The following is a 14054-nucleotide window of genomic DNA, read 5'->3' on the forward strand; positions in this document are numbered from 1 at the left end:
ACTACGTAGAAGAGGATATGAACAGCAAAAAAGAAAACTTGCACTGGTACACGAAAACAGGATATCTGAGGTGTGGAATAAGGTTGTATGGACCGATGAGTGTAAATATGAGATCACTGAATTGCTGCTGTTTACAAAGGACCTGGAAATTCACAGTATCGATAACCCAAATATATCAGTACTTGCTGGGAGAGGAAATGGCTTCCAAAGGTGAATGAAGAACACACCAGAGAAAGGCTCCTGACAATTGTTTTCACCAGATGAGGGTACGAATGAAAGCCTGGATTGGGTGGCGTTCACCTCAAACATACATCAAGCTCCATGGAACCCAAAACATCCAGTTCGACGAGGATGGGATTCGAACCCAGGCGTGCAGAGCACAATGGATTAGCAGTCCATCGCCTTAACCACTCGGCCACCTCGTCCTAAAACGCTGAAATTCACTGGAGTATGAAAGATTATTGCAAGATTCAAAGAAACTGGGACTCAAAGCAACCAATGAAGAACAGGTAGACCAGCAAAACTATCATCATTTCAAATAAACTATGAATAATGTATGTTCAATGAAAAGGAAAAAATCTAGTTCCTCTCGTTCTTCAGATCTGAAGAAATGCACTGGTGTTTCTGTCTATCTTTGCGCTGTGAAAAGGCGACTCAATCATATAGGTCTAAGGTGATGTCTGGCAGACAAAAAGCCACTACGTAGAAGAGGATATGAACAGCTAAAAAGAAAACTTGCACTGGTACACGAAAACAGGATATCTGAGGTGTGGAATAAGGTTGTATGGACCGATGAGTGTAAATATGAGATCACTGAATTGCTGCTGTTTACAAAGGACCTGGAAATTCACAGTATCGATAACCCAAATATATCAGTACTTGCTGGGAGAGGAAATGGCTTCAAAGGTGAATGAAGAACACACCAGAGAAAGGCTCCTGACAATTGTTTTCACCAGATGAGGGTACGAATGAAAGCCTGGATTGGGTGGCGTTCACCTCAAACATACAACAAGCTCCATGGAACCCAAAACATCCAGTTCGACGAGGATGGGATTCGAACCCAGGCGTGCAGAGCACAATGGATTAGCAGTCCATCGCCTTAACCACTCGGCCACCTCGTCGTAAAATGCTGAAATGCACTGGAGTATGAAAGATTATTGCAAGATTCAAAGAAACTGGGACTCAAAGCAACCAATGAAGAACAGGTAGACCAGCAAAACTATCATCATTTCAAATAAACTATGAATAATGTATGTTCAATGAAAAGGAAAAAATCTAGTTCCTCTCGTTCTTCAGATCTGAAGAAATGCACTGGTGTTTCTGTCTATCTTTGCGCTGTGAAAAGGTGACTCAATCATATAGGTCTAAGGTGATATCTGGCAGACAAAAAGCCACTACGTAGAAGAGGATATGAACAGCAAAAAAGAAAACTTGCACTGGTACACGAAAACAGGATATCTGAGGTGTGGAATAAGGTTGTATGGACCGATGAGTGTAAATATGAGATCACTGAATTGCTGCTGTGTACAAAGGACCTGGAAATTCACAGTATCGATAACCCAAATATATCAGTATTTGCTGGGAGAAAAAATGGCTTCCATAGGTGAATGAAGAACACTCCAGAGAAAGGCTCCTGACAATTGTTTTCACCAGATGAGGGTACGAATGAAAGCCTGGATTGGGTGGCGTTCACCTCAAACATACATCAAGCTCCATGGAACCCAAAACATCTAGTTCGACGAGGATGGGATTCGAACCCACGCGTGCAGAGCACAATGGATTAGCAGTCCATCGCCTTAACCACTCGGCCACCTCGTCCCAAACCGCGGGAACTCACTGGAGTATGAAAGATTATTGCAAGATTCAAAGAAACTGGGACTCAAAGCAACCAATGAAGAACAGGTAGACCAACAAAACTATCATCATTTCAAATAAACTATGAATAATGTATGTTCAATGAAAAGGAAAAAATCTAGTTCTTCTCGTGCTTCAGATCTGAAGAAATGCACAGGTGTTTCTGTCTGTCCTTGCGCTGTGAAAAGGCAACTCAATCATGTAGGTCTAAGGTGATGTCTGGCAGACAAAAAGCCACTACGTAGAAGAGGATATGAACAGCTAAAAAGAAAACTTGCACTGGTACACGAAAACAGGATATCTGAGGTGTGGAATAAGGTTGTATGGACCGATGAGTGTAAATATGAGATCACTGAATTGCTGCTGTTTACAAAGGACCTGGAAATTCACAGTATCGATAACCCAAATATATCAGTACTTGCTGGGAGAGGAAATGGCTTCCAAAGGTGAATGAAGAACACACCAGAGAAAGGCTCCTGACAATTGTTTTCACCAGATGAGGGTACAAATGAAAGCCTGGATTGGGTGGCGTTCACCTCAAACATACATCAAGCTCCATGGAACCCAAAACCTCCAGTTCGACGAGGATGTGATTCCAACCCACGCGTGCAGAGCACAATGGATTAGCAGTCCATCGCCTTAACCACTCGGCCACCTCGTCCTAAAACGCTGAAATTCACTGGAGTATGAAAGATTATTGCAAGATTCAAAGAAACTGGGACTCAAAGCAACCAATGAAGAACAGGTAGACCAGCAAAACTATCATCATTTCAAATAAACTATGAATAATGTATGTTCAATGAAAAGGAAAAAATCTAGTTCCTCTCGTTCTTCAGATCTGAAGAAATGCACAGGTGTTTCTGTCTGTCTTTGCGCTGTGAAAAGGCAACTCAATCATATAGGTCTAAGGTGATGTCTGGCAGACAAAAAGCCACTACGTAGAAGAGGATATGAACAGCTAAAAAGAAAACTTGCACTGGTACACGAAAACAGGATATCTGAGGTGTGGAATAAGGTTGTATGGACCGATGAGTGTAAATATGAGATCACTGAATTGCTGCTGTGTACAAAGGACCTGGAAATTCACAGTATCGATAACCCAAATATATCAGTATTTGCTGGGAGAAGAAATGGCTTCCATAGGTGAATGAAGAACACTCCAGAGAAAGGCTCCTGACAATTGTTTTCACCAGATGAGGGTACGAATGAAAGCCTGGATTGGGTGGCGTTCACCTCAAACATACATCAAGCTCCATGGAACCCAAAACATCTAGTTCGACGAGGATGGGATTCGAACCCACGCGTGCAGAGCACAATGGATTAGCAGTCCATCGCCTTAACCACTCGGCCACCTCGTCCCAAACCGCGGGAACTCACTGGAGTATGAAAGATTATTGCAAGATTCAAAGAAACTGGGACTCAAAGCAACCAATGAAGAACAGGTAGACCAACAAAACTATCATCATTTCAAATAAACTATGAATAATGTATGTTCAATGAAAAGGAAAAAATCTAGTTCTTCTCGTGCTTCAGATCTGAAGAAATGCACAGGTGTTTCTGTCTGTCCTTGCGCTGTGAAAAGGCAACTCAATCATGTAGGTCTAAGGTGATGTCTGGCAGACAAAAAGCCACTACGTAGAAGAGGATATGAACAGCTAAAAAGAAAACTTGCACTGGTACACGAAAACAGGATATCTGAGGTGTGGAATAAGGTTGTATGGACCGATGAGTGTAAATATGAGATCACTGAATTGCTGCTGTTTACAAAGGACCTGGAAATTCACAGAATCGATAACCCAAATATATCAGTACTTGCTGGGAGAGGAAATGGCTTCCAAAGGTGAATGAAGAACACACCAGAGAAAGGCTCCTGACAATTGTTTTCACCAGATGAGGGTACAAATGAAAGCCTGGATTGGGTGGCGTTCACCTCAAACATACATCAAGCTCCATGGAACCCAAAACCTCCAGTTCGACGAGGATGTGATTCCAACCCACGCGTGCAGAGCACAATGGATTAGCAGTCCATCGCCTTAACCACTCGGCCACCTCGTCCTAAAACGCTGAAATTCACTGGAGTATGAAAGATTATTGCAAGATTCAAAGAAACTGGGACTCAAAGCAACCAATGAAGAACAGGTAGACCAGCAAAACTATCATCATTTCAAATAAACTATGAATAATGTATGTTCAATGAAAAGGAAAAAATCTAGTTCCTCTCGTTCTTCAGATCTGAAGAAATGCACAGGTGTTTCTGTCTGTCTTTGCGCTGTGAAAAGGCAACTCAATCATATAGGTCTAAGGTGATGTCTGGCAGACAAAAAGCCACTACGTAGAAGAGGATATGAACAGCTAAAAAGAAAACTTGCACTGGTACACGAAAACAGGATATCTGAGGTGTGGAATAAGGTTGTATGGACCGATGAGTGTAAATATGAGATCACTGAATTGCTGCTGTTTACAAAGGACCTGGAAATTCACAGTATCGATAACCCAAATATATCAGTACTTGCTGGGAGAGGAAATGGCTTCCAAAGGTGAATGAAGAACACACCAGAGAAAGGCTCCTGACAATTGTTTTCACCAGATGAGGGTACAAATGAAAGCCTGGATTGGGTGGCGTTCACCTCAAACATACATCAAGCTCCATGGAACCCAAAACCTCCAGTTCGACGAGGATGGGATTCCAACCCACGCGTGCAGAGCACAATGGATTAGCAGTCCATCGCCTTAACCACTCGGCCACCTCGTCCTAAAACGCTGAAATTCACTGGAGTATGAAAGATTATTGCAAGATTCAAAGAAACTGGGACTCAAAGCAACCAATGAAGAACAGGTAGACCAGCAAAACTATCATCATTTCAAATAAACTATGAATAATGTATGTTCAATGAAAAGGAAAAAATCTAGTTCCTCTCGTTCTTCAGATCTGAAGAAATGCACAGGTGTTTCTGTCTATCTTTGCGCTGTGAAAAGGCAACTCAATCATATAGGTCTAAGGTGATGTCTGGCAGACAAAAAGCCACTACGTAGAAGAGGATATGAACAGCTAAAAAGAAAACTTGCACTGGTACACGAAAACAGGATATCTGAGGTGTGGAATAAGGTTGTATGGACCGATGAGTGTAAATATGAGATCACTGAATTGCTGCTGTTTACAAAGAACCTGGAAATTCACAGTATCGATAACCCAAATATATCAGTACTTGCTGGGAGAGGAAATGGCTTCCAAAGGTGAATGAAGAACACACCAGAGAAAGGCTCCTGACAATTGTTTTCACCAGATGAGGGTACGAATGAAAGCCTGGATTGGGTGGCGTTCACCTCAAACATACATCAAGCTCCATGGAACCCAAAACATCCAGTTCGACGAGGATGGGATTCGAACCCACGCGTGCAGAGCACAATGGATTAGCAGTCCATCGCCTTAAGCACTCGGCCACCTCGTCCTAAAACGCTGAAATTCACTGGAGTATGAAAGATTATTGCAAGATTCAAAGAAACTGGGACTCAAAGCAACCAATGAAGAACAGGTAGACCAGCAAAACTATCATCATTTCAAATAAACTATGAATAATGTATGTTCAATGAAAAGGAAAAAATCTAGTTCCTCTCGTTCTTCAGATCTGAAGAAATGCACTGGTGTTTCTTTCTATCTTTGCGCTGTGAAAAGGCGACTCAATCATATAGGTCTAAGGTGATGTCTGGCAGACAAAAAGCCACTACGTAGAAGAGGATATGAACAGCTAAAAAGAAAACTTGCACTGGTACACGAAAACAGGATATCTGAGGTGTGGAATAAGGTTGTATGGACCGATGAGTGTAAATATGAGATCACTGAATTGCTGCTGTTTACAAAGGACCTGGAAATTCACAGTATCGATAACCCAAATATATCAGTACTTGCTGGGAGAGGAAATGGCTTCCAAAGGTGAATGAAGAACACACCAGAGAAAGGCTCCTGACAATTGTTTTCACCAGATGAGGGTACAAATGAAAGCCTGGATTGGGTGGCGTTCACCTCAAACATACATCAAGCTCCATGGAACCCAAAACCTCCAGTTCGACGAGGGTGGGATTCCAACCCACGCGTGCAGAGCACAATGGATTAGCAGTCCATCGCCTTAACCACTCGGCCACCTCGTCCTAAAACGCTGAAATTCACTGGAGTATGAAAGATTATTGCAAGATTCAAAGAAACTGGGACTCAAAGCAACCAATGAAGAACAGGTAGACCAGCAAAACTATCATCATTTCAAATAAACTATGAATAATGTATGTTCAATGAAAAGGAAAAAATCTAGTTCCTCTCGTTCTTCAGATCTGAAGAAATGCACAGGTGTTTCTGTCTATCTTTGCGCTGTGAAAAGGCAACTCAATCATATAGGTCTAAGGTGATGTCTGGCAGACAAAAAGCCACTACGTAGAAGAGGATATGAACAGCTAAAAAGAAAACTTGCACTGGTACACGAAAACAGGATATCTGAGGTGTGGAATAAGGTTGTATGGACCGATGAGTGTAAATATGAGATCACTGAATTGCTGCTGTTTACAAAGAACCTGGAAATTCACAGAATCGATAACCCAAATATATCAGTACTTGCTGGGAGAGGAAATGGCTTCCAAAGGTGAATGAAGAACACACCAGAGAAAGGCTCCTGACAATTGTTTTCACCAGATGAGGGTACGAATGAAAGCCTGGATTGGGTGGCGTTCACCTCAAACATACATCAAGCTCCATGGAACCCAAAACATCCGGTTCGACGAGGATGGGATTCGAACCCACGCGTGCAGAGCACAATGGATTAGCAGTCCATCGCCTTAACCACTCGGCCACCTCGTCCTAAAACGCTGAAATTCACTGGAGTATGAAAGATTATTGCAAGATTCAAAGAAACTGGGACTCAAAGCAACCAATGAAGAACAGGTAGACCAGCAAAACTATCATCATTTCAAATAAACTATGAATAATGTATGTTCAATGAAAAGGAAAAAATCTAGTTCCTCTCGTTCTTCAGATCTGAAGAAATGCACTGGTGTTTCTTTCTATCTTTGCGCTGTGAAAAGGCGACTCAATCATATAGGTCTAAGGTGATATCTGGCAGACAAAAAGCCACTACGTAGAAGAGGATATGAAGAGCAAAAAAGAAAACTTGCACTGGTACACGAAAACAGGATATCTGAGGTGTGGAATAAGGTTGTATGGACCGATGAGTGTAAATATGAGATCACTGAATTGCTGCTGTTTACAAAGGACCTGGAAATTCACAGTATCGATAACCCAAATATATCAGTACTTGCTGGGAGAGGAAATGGCTTCCAAAGGTGAATGAAGAACACACCAGAGAAAGGCTCCTGACAATTGTTTTCACCAGATGAGGGTACGAATGAAAGCCTGGATTGGGTGGCGTTCACCTCAAACATACATCAAGCTCCATGGAACCCAAAACATCCAGTTCGACGAGGATGGGATTCGAACCCAGGCGTGCAGAGCACAATGGATTAGCAGTCCATCGCCTTAACCACTCGGCCACCTCGTCCTAAAACGCTGAAATGCACTGTAGTATGAAAGATTATTGCAAGATTCAAAGAAACTGGGACTCAAAGCAACCAATGAAGAACAGGTAGACCAGCAAAACTATCATCATTTCAAATAAACTATGAATAATGTATGTTCAATGAAAAGGAAAAAATCTAGTTCCTCTCGTTCTTCAGATCTGAAGAAATGCACTGGTGTTTCTGTCTATCTTTGCGCTGTGAAAAGGCGACTCAATCATATAGGTCTAAGGTGATATCTGGCAGACAAAAAGCCACTACGTAGAAGAGGATATGAACAGCAAAAAAGAAAACTTGCACTGGTACACGAAAACAGGATATCTGAGGTGTGGAATAAGGTTGTATGGACCGATGAGTGTAAATATGAGATCACTGAATTGCTGCTGTGTACAAAGGACCTGGAAATTCACAGTATCGATAAACCAAATATATCAGTATTTGCTGGGAGAAGAAATGGCTTCCATAGGTGAATGAAGAACACTCCAGAGAAAGGCTCCTGACAATTGTTTTCACCAGATGAGAGTACGAATGAAAACCTGGATTGGGTGGCGTTCACCTCAAACATACATCAAGCTCCATGGAACCCAAAACCTCCAGTTCGACGAGGATGGGATTCGAACCCACGCGTGCAGAGCACAATGGATTAGCAGTCCATCGCCTTAAGCACTCGGCCACCTCGTCCTAAAACGCTGAAATTCACTGGAGTATGAAAGATTATTGCAAGATTCAAAGAAACTGGGACTCAAAGCAACCAATGAAGAACAGGTAGACCAGCAAAACTATCATCATTTCAAATAAACTATGAATAATGTATGTTCAATGAAAAGGAAAAAATCTAGTTCCTCTCGTTCTTCAGATCTGAAGAAATGCACTGGTGTTTCTTTCTATCTTTGCGCTGTGAAAAGGCGACTCAATCATATAGGTCTAAGGTGATGTCTGGCAGACAAAAAGCCACTACGTAGAAGAGGATATGAACAGCTAAAAAGAAAACTTGCACTGGTACACGAAAACAGGATATCTGAGGTGTGGAATAAGGTTGTATGGACCGATGAGTGTAAATATGAGATCACTGAATTGCTGCTGTTTACAAAGGACCTGGAAATTCACAGTATCGATAACCCAAATATATCAGTACTTGCTGGGAGAGGAAATGGCTTCCAAAGGTGAATGAAGAACACACCAGAGAAAGGCTCCTGACAATTGTTTTCACCAGATGAGGGTACAAATGAAAGCCTGGATTGGGTGGCGTTCACCTCAAACATACATCAAGCTCCATGGAACCCAAAACCTCCAGTTCGACGAGGGTGGGATTCCAACCCACGCGTGCAGAGCACAATGGATTAGCAGTCCATCGCCTTAACCACTCGGCCACCTCGTCCTAAAACGCTGAAATTCACTGGAGTATGAAAGATTATTGCAAGATTCAAAGAAACTGGGACTCAAAGCAACCAATGAAGAACAGGTAGACCAGCAAAACTATCATCATTTCAAATAAACTATGAATAATGTATGTTCAATGAAAAGGAAAAAATCTAGTTCCTCTCGTTCTTCAGATCTGAAGAAATGCACAGGTGTTTCTGTCTATCTTTGCGCTGTGAAAAGGCAACTCAATCATATAGGTCTAAGGTGATGTCTGGCAGACAAAAAGCCACTACGTAGAAGAGGATATGAACAGCTAAAAAGAAAACTTGCACTGGTACACGAAAACAGGATATCTGAGGTGTGGAATAAGGTTGTATGGACCGATGAGTGTAAATATGAGATCACTGAATTGCTGCTGTTTACAAAGAACCTGGAAATTCACAGAATCGATAACCCAAATATATCAGTACTTGCTGGGAGAGGAAATGGCTTCCAAAGGTGAATGAAGAACACACCAGAGAAAGGCTCCTGACAATTGTTTTCACCAGATGAGGGTACGAATGAAAGCCTGGATTGGGTGGCGTTCACCTCAAACATACATCAAGCTCCATGGAACCCAAAACATCCGGTTCGACGAGGATGGGATTCAAACCCACGCGTGCAGAGCACAATGGATTAGCAGTCCATCGCCTTAACCACTCGGCCACCTCGTCCTAAAACGCTGAAATTCACTGGAGTATGAAAGATTATTGCAAGATTCAAAGAAACTGGTACTCAAAGCAACCAATGAAGAACAGGTAGACCAGCAAAACTATCATCATTTCAAATAAACTATGAATAATGTATGTTCAATGAAAAGGAAAAAATCTAGTTCCTCTCGTTCTTCAGATCTGAAGAAATGCACTGGTGTTTCTTTCTATCTTTGCGCTGTGAAAAGGCGACTCAATCATATAGGTCTAAGGTGATATCTGGCAGACAAAAAGCCACTACGTAGAAGAGGATATGAAGAGCAAAAAAGAAAACTTGCACTGGTACACGAAAACAGGATATCTGAGGTGTGGAATAAGGTTGTATGGACCGATGAGTGTAAATATGAGATCACTGAATTGCTGCTGTTTACAAAGGACCTGGAAATTCACAGTATCGATAACCCAAATATATCAGTACTTGCTGGGAGAGGAAATGGCTTCCAAAGGTGAATGAAGAACACACCAGAGAAAGGCTCCTGACAATTGTTTTCACCAGATGAGGGTACGAATGAAAGCCTGGATTGGGTGGCGTTCACCTCAAACATACATCAAGCTCCATGGAACCCAAAACATCCAGTTCGACGAGGATGGGATTCGAACCCAGGCGTGCAGAGCACAATGGATTAGCAGTCCATCGCCTTAACCACTCGGCCACCTCGTCCTAAAACGCTGAAATGCACTGTAGTATGAAAGATTATTGCAAGATTCAAAGAAACTGGGACTCAAAGCAACCAATGAAGAACAGGTAGACCAGCAAAACTATCATCATTTCAAATAAACTATGAATAATGTATGTTCAATGAAAAGGAAAAAATCTAGTTCCTCTCGTTCTTCAGATCTGAAGAAATGCACTGGTGTTTCTGTCTATCTTTGCGCTGTGAAAAGGCGACTCAATCATATAGGTCTAAGGTGATATCTGGCAGACAAAAAGCCACTACGTAGAAGAGGATATGAACAGCAAAAAAGAAAACTTGCACTGGTACACGAAAACAGGATATCTGAGGTGTGGAATAAGGTTGTATGGACCGATGAGTGTAAATATGAGATCACTGAATTGCTGCTGTGTACAAAGGACCTGGAAATTCACAGTATCGATAAACCAAATATATCAGTATTTGCTGGGAGAAGAAATGGCTTCCATAGGTGAATGAAGAACACTCCAGAGAAAGGCTCCTGACAATTGTTTTCACCAGATGAGAGTACGAATGAAAACCTGGATTGGGTGGCGTTCACCTCAAACATACATCAAGCTCCATGGAACCCAAAACCTCCAGTTCGACGAGGATGGGATTCGAACCCACGCGTGCAGAGCACAATGGATTAGCAGTCCATCGCCTTAACCACTCGGCCACCTCGTCCTAAAACGCTGAAATTCACTGGAGTATGAAAGATTATTGCAAGATTCAAAGAAACTGGGACTCAAAGCAACCAATGAAGAACAGGTAGACCAGCAAAACTATCATCATTTCAAATAAACTATGAATAATGTATGTTCAATGAAAAGGAAAAAATCTAGTTCCTCTCGTTCTTCAGATCTGAAGAAATGCACTGGTGTTTCTTTCTATCTTTGCGCTGTGAAAAGGCGACTCAATCATATAGGTCTAAGGTGATATCTGGCAGACAAAAAGCCACTACGTAGAAGAGGATATGAAGAGCAAAAAAGAAAACTTGCACTGGTACACGAAAACAGGATATCTGAGGTGTGGAATAAGGTTGTATGGACCGATGAGTGTAAATATGAGATCACTGAATTGCTGCTGTTTACAAAGGACCTGGAAATTCACAGTATCGATAACCCAAATATATCAGTACTTGCTGGGAGAGGAAATGGCTTCCAAAGGTGAATGAAGAACACACCAGAGAAAGGCTCCTGACAATTGTTTTCACCAGATGAGGGTACGAATGAAAGCCTGGATTGGGTGGCGTTCACCTCAAACATACATCAAGCTCCATGGAACCCAAAACATCCAGTTCGACGAGGATGGGATTCGAACCCAGGCGTGCAGAGCACAATGGATTAGCAGTCCATCGCCTTAACCACTCGGCCACCTCGTCCTAAAACGCTGAAATGCACTGTAGTATGAAAGATTATTGCAAGATTCAAAGAAACTGGGACTCAAAGCAACCAATGAAGAACAGGTAGACCAGCAAAACTATCATCATTTCAAATAAACTATGAATAATGTATGTTCAATGAAAAGGAAAAAATCTAGTTCCTCTCGTTCTTCAGATCTGAAGAAATGCACTGGTGTTTCTGTCTATCTTTGCGCTGTGAAAAGGCGACTCAATCATATAGGTCTAAGGTGATATCTGGCAGACAAAAAGCCACTACGTAGAAGAGGATATGAACAGCAAAAAAGAAAACTTGCACTGGTACACGAAAACAGGATATCTGAGGTGTGGAATAAGGTTGTATGGACCGATGAGTGTAAATATGAGATCACTGAATTGCTGCTGTGTACAAAGGACCTGGAAATTCACAGTATCGATAAACCAAATATATCAGTATTTGCTGGGAGAAGAAATGGCTTCCATAGGTGAATGAAGAACACTCCAGAGAAAGGCTCCTGACAATTGTTTTCACCAGATGAGAGTACGAATGAAAACCTGGATTGGGTGGCGTTCACCTCAAACATACATCAAGCTCCATGGAACCCAAAACCTCCAGTTCGACGAGGATGGGATTCGAACCCACGCGTGCAGAGCACAATGGATTAGCAGTCCATCGCCTTAACCACTCGGCCACCTCGTCCTAAAACGCTGAAATTCACTGGAGTATGAAAGATTATTGCAAGATTCAAAGAAACTGGGACTCAAAGCAAACAATGAAGAACAGGTAGACCAGCAAAACTATCATCATTTCAAATAAACTATGAATAATGTATGTTCAATGAAAAGGAAAAAATCTAGTTCCTCTCGTTCTTCAGATCTGAAGAAATGCACAGGGGTTTCTGTCTATCTTTGCGCTGTGAAAAGGCAACTCAATCATATAGGTCTAAGGTGATGTCTGGCAGACAAAAAGCCACTACGTAGAAGAGGATATGAACAGCTAAAAAGAAAACTTGCACTGGTACACGAAAACAGGATATCTGAGGTGTGGAATAAGGTTGTATGGACCGATGAGTGTAAATATGAGATCACTGAATTGCTGCTGTTTACAAAGGACCTGGAAATTCACAGTATCGATAACCCAAATATATCAGTACTTGCTGGGAGAGGAAATGGCTTCCAAAGGTGAATGAAGAACACACCAGAGAAAGGCTCCTGACAATTGTTTTCACCAGATGAGGGTACGAATGAAAGCCTGGATTGGGTGGCGTTCACCTCAAACATACATGAAGCTCCATGGAACCCAAAAGCTCCAGTTCGACGAGGATGGGATTCGAACCCACGCGTACAGAGCACAATGGATTAGCAGTCCATTGCCTTAACCACTCGGCCACCTCGTCCTAAACCGCTGGAGCGCACTGGAGTATGAAAGATTATTGCAAGATTCAAAGAAACTGGGACTCAAAGCAAACAATGAAGAACAGGTAGACCAGCAAAACTATCATCATTTCAAATAAACTATGAATAATGTATGTTCAATGAAAAGGAAAAAATCTAGTTCCTCTCGTTCTTCAGATCTGAAGAAATGCACAGGTGTTTCTGTCTATCTTTGCGCTGTGAAAAGGCAACTCAATCATATAGGTCTAAGGTGATGTCTGGCAGACAAAAAGCCACTACGTAGAAGAGGATATGAACAGCAAAAAAGAAAACTTGCACTGGTACACGAAAACAGGATATCTGAGGTGTGGAATAAGGTTGTATGGACCGATGAGTGTAAATATGAGATCACTGAATTGCTGCTGTTTACAAAGGACCTGGAAATTCACAGTATCGAAAACCCAAATATATCAGTATTTGCTGGGAGAGGAAATGGCTTCCATAGGTGAATGAAGAACACTCCAGAGAAAGGCTCCTGACAATTGTTTTCACCAGATGAGGGTACGAATGAAAGCCTGGATTGGGTGGCGTTCACCTCAAACATACATCAAGCTCCATGGAACCCAAAAGCTCCAGTTCGACGAGGATGGGATTCCAACCTACGCGTGCAGAGCACAATGGATTAGCAGTCCATCGCCTTAACCACTCGGCCACCTCGTCCTAAAACGCTGAAATGCACTGTAGTATGAAAGATTATTGCAAGATTCAAAGAAACTGGGACTCAAAGCAACCAATGAAGAACAGGTAGACCAGCAAAACTATCATCATTTCAAATAAACTATGAATAATGTATGTTCAATGAAAAGGAAAAAATCTAGTTCCTCTCGTTCTTCAGATCTGAAGAAATGCACTGGTGTTTCTGTCTATCTTTGCGCTGTGAAAAGGCGACTCAATCATATAGGTCTAAGGTGATATCTGGCAGACAAAAAGCCACTACGTAGAAGAGGATATGAACAGCAAAAAAGAAAACTTGCACTGGTACACGAAAACAGGATATCTGAGGTGTGGAATAAGGTTGTATGGACCGATGAGTGTAAATATGAGATC

At 42.0% G+C, this 14054-nt stretch overlaps 14 non-coding genes across 14 annotated transcripts; all 14 read right to left on the reverse strand.

The window, feature by feature from the left end:
• Positions 1-343: 343 nt before the first annotated feature.
• trnas-gcu (transfer RNA serine (anticodon GCU)) lies at positions 344-425 on the reverse strand. Its single transcript has one exon. It is a non-coding gene; the product is annotated as a tRNA-Ser (tRNA).
• A 614-nt stretch (positions 426-1039) lies between these two features.
• On the reverse strand, positions 1040-1121 carry trnas-gcu (transfer RNA serine (anticodon GCU)). The gene has a single exon. It is a non-coding gene; the product is annotated as a tRNA-Ser (tRNA).
• Positions 1122-1736: 615 nt separating this feature from the next.
• Positions 1737-1818, reverse strand: trnas-gcu (transfer RNA serine (anticodon GCU)). Its single transcript has one exon. It is a non-coding gene; the product is annotated as a tRNA-Ser (tRNA).
• A 1312-nt stretch (positions 1819-3130) lies between these two features.
• trnas-gcu (transfer RNA serine (anticodon GCU)) lies at positions 3131-3212 on the reverse strand. The gene has a single exon. It is a non-coding gene; the product is annotated as a tRNA-Ser (tRNA).
• A 2706-nt stretch (positions 3213-5918) lies between these two features.
• Positions 5919-6000, reverse strand: trnas-gcu (transfer RNA serine (anticodon GCU)). Its single transcript has one exon. It is a non-coding gene; the product is annotated as a tRNA-Ser (tRNA).
• Positions 6001-6615: 615 nt separating this feature from the next.
• trnas-gcu (transfer RNA serine (anticodon GCU)) lies at positions 6616-6697 on the reverse strand. Its single transcript has one exon. It is a non-coding gene; the product is annotated as a tRNA-Ser (tRNA).
• Positions 6698-7312: 615 nt separating this feature from the next.
• trnas-gcu (transfer RNA serine (anticodon GCU)) lies at positions 7313-7394 on the reverse strand. Its single transcript has one exon. It is a non-coding gene; the product is annotated as a tRNA-Ser (tRNA).
• A 1312-nt stretch (positions 7395-8706) lies between these two features.
• trnas-gcu (transfer RNA serine (anticodon GCU)) lies at positions 8707-8788 on the reverse strand. Its single transcript has one exon. It is a non-coding gene; the product is annotated as a tRNA-Ser (tRNA).
• A 615-nt stretch (positions 8789-9403) lies between these two features.
• trnas-gcu (transfer RNA serine (anticodon GCU)) lies at positions 9404-9485 on the reverse strand. Its single transcript has one exon. It is a non-coding gene; the product is annotated as a tRNA-Ser (tRNA).
• A 615-nt stretch (positions 9486-10100) lies between these two features.
• trnas-gcu (transfer RNA serine (anticodon GCU)) lies at positions 10101-10182 on the reverse strand. Its single transcript has one exon. It is a non-coding gene; the product is annotated as a tRNA-Ser (tRNA).
• Positions 10183-10797: 615 nt separating this feature from the next.
• trnas-gcu (transfer RNA serine (anticodon GCU)) lies at positions 10798-10879 on the reverse strand. The gene has a single exon. It is a non-coding gene; the product is annotated as a tRNA-Ser (tRNA).
• Positions 10880-11494: 615 nt separating this feature from the next.
• trnas-gcu (transfer RNA serine (anticodon GCU)) lies at positions 11495-11576 on the reverse strand. The gene has a single exon. It is a non-coding gene; the product is annotated as a tRNA-Ser (tRNA).
• Positions 11577-12191: 615 nt separating this feature from the next.
• On the reverse strand, positions 12192-12273 carry trnas-gcu (transfer RNA serine (anticodon GCU)). The gene has a single exon. It is a non-coding gene; the product is annotated as a tRNA-Ser (tRNA).
• A 615-nt stretch (positions 12274-12888) lies between these two features.
• Positions 12889-12970, reverse strand: trnas-gcu (transfer RNA serine (anticodon GCU)). The gene has a single exon. It is a non-coding gene; the product is annotated as a tRNA-Ser (tRNA).
• Positions 12971-14054: the final 1084 nt, after the last annotated feature.

This window comes from Conger conger, chromosome 8, assembly GCF_963514075.1.
Source record: "Conger conger chromosome 8, fConCon1.1, whole genome shotgun sequence".
Lineage (NCBI taxonomy): Eukaryota > Metazoa > Chordata > Actinopteri > Anguilliformes > Congridae > Conger > Conger conger.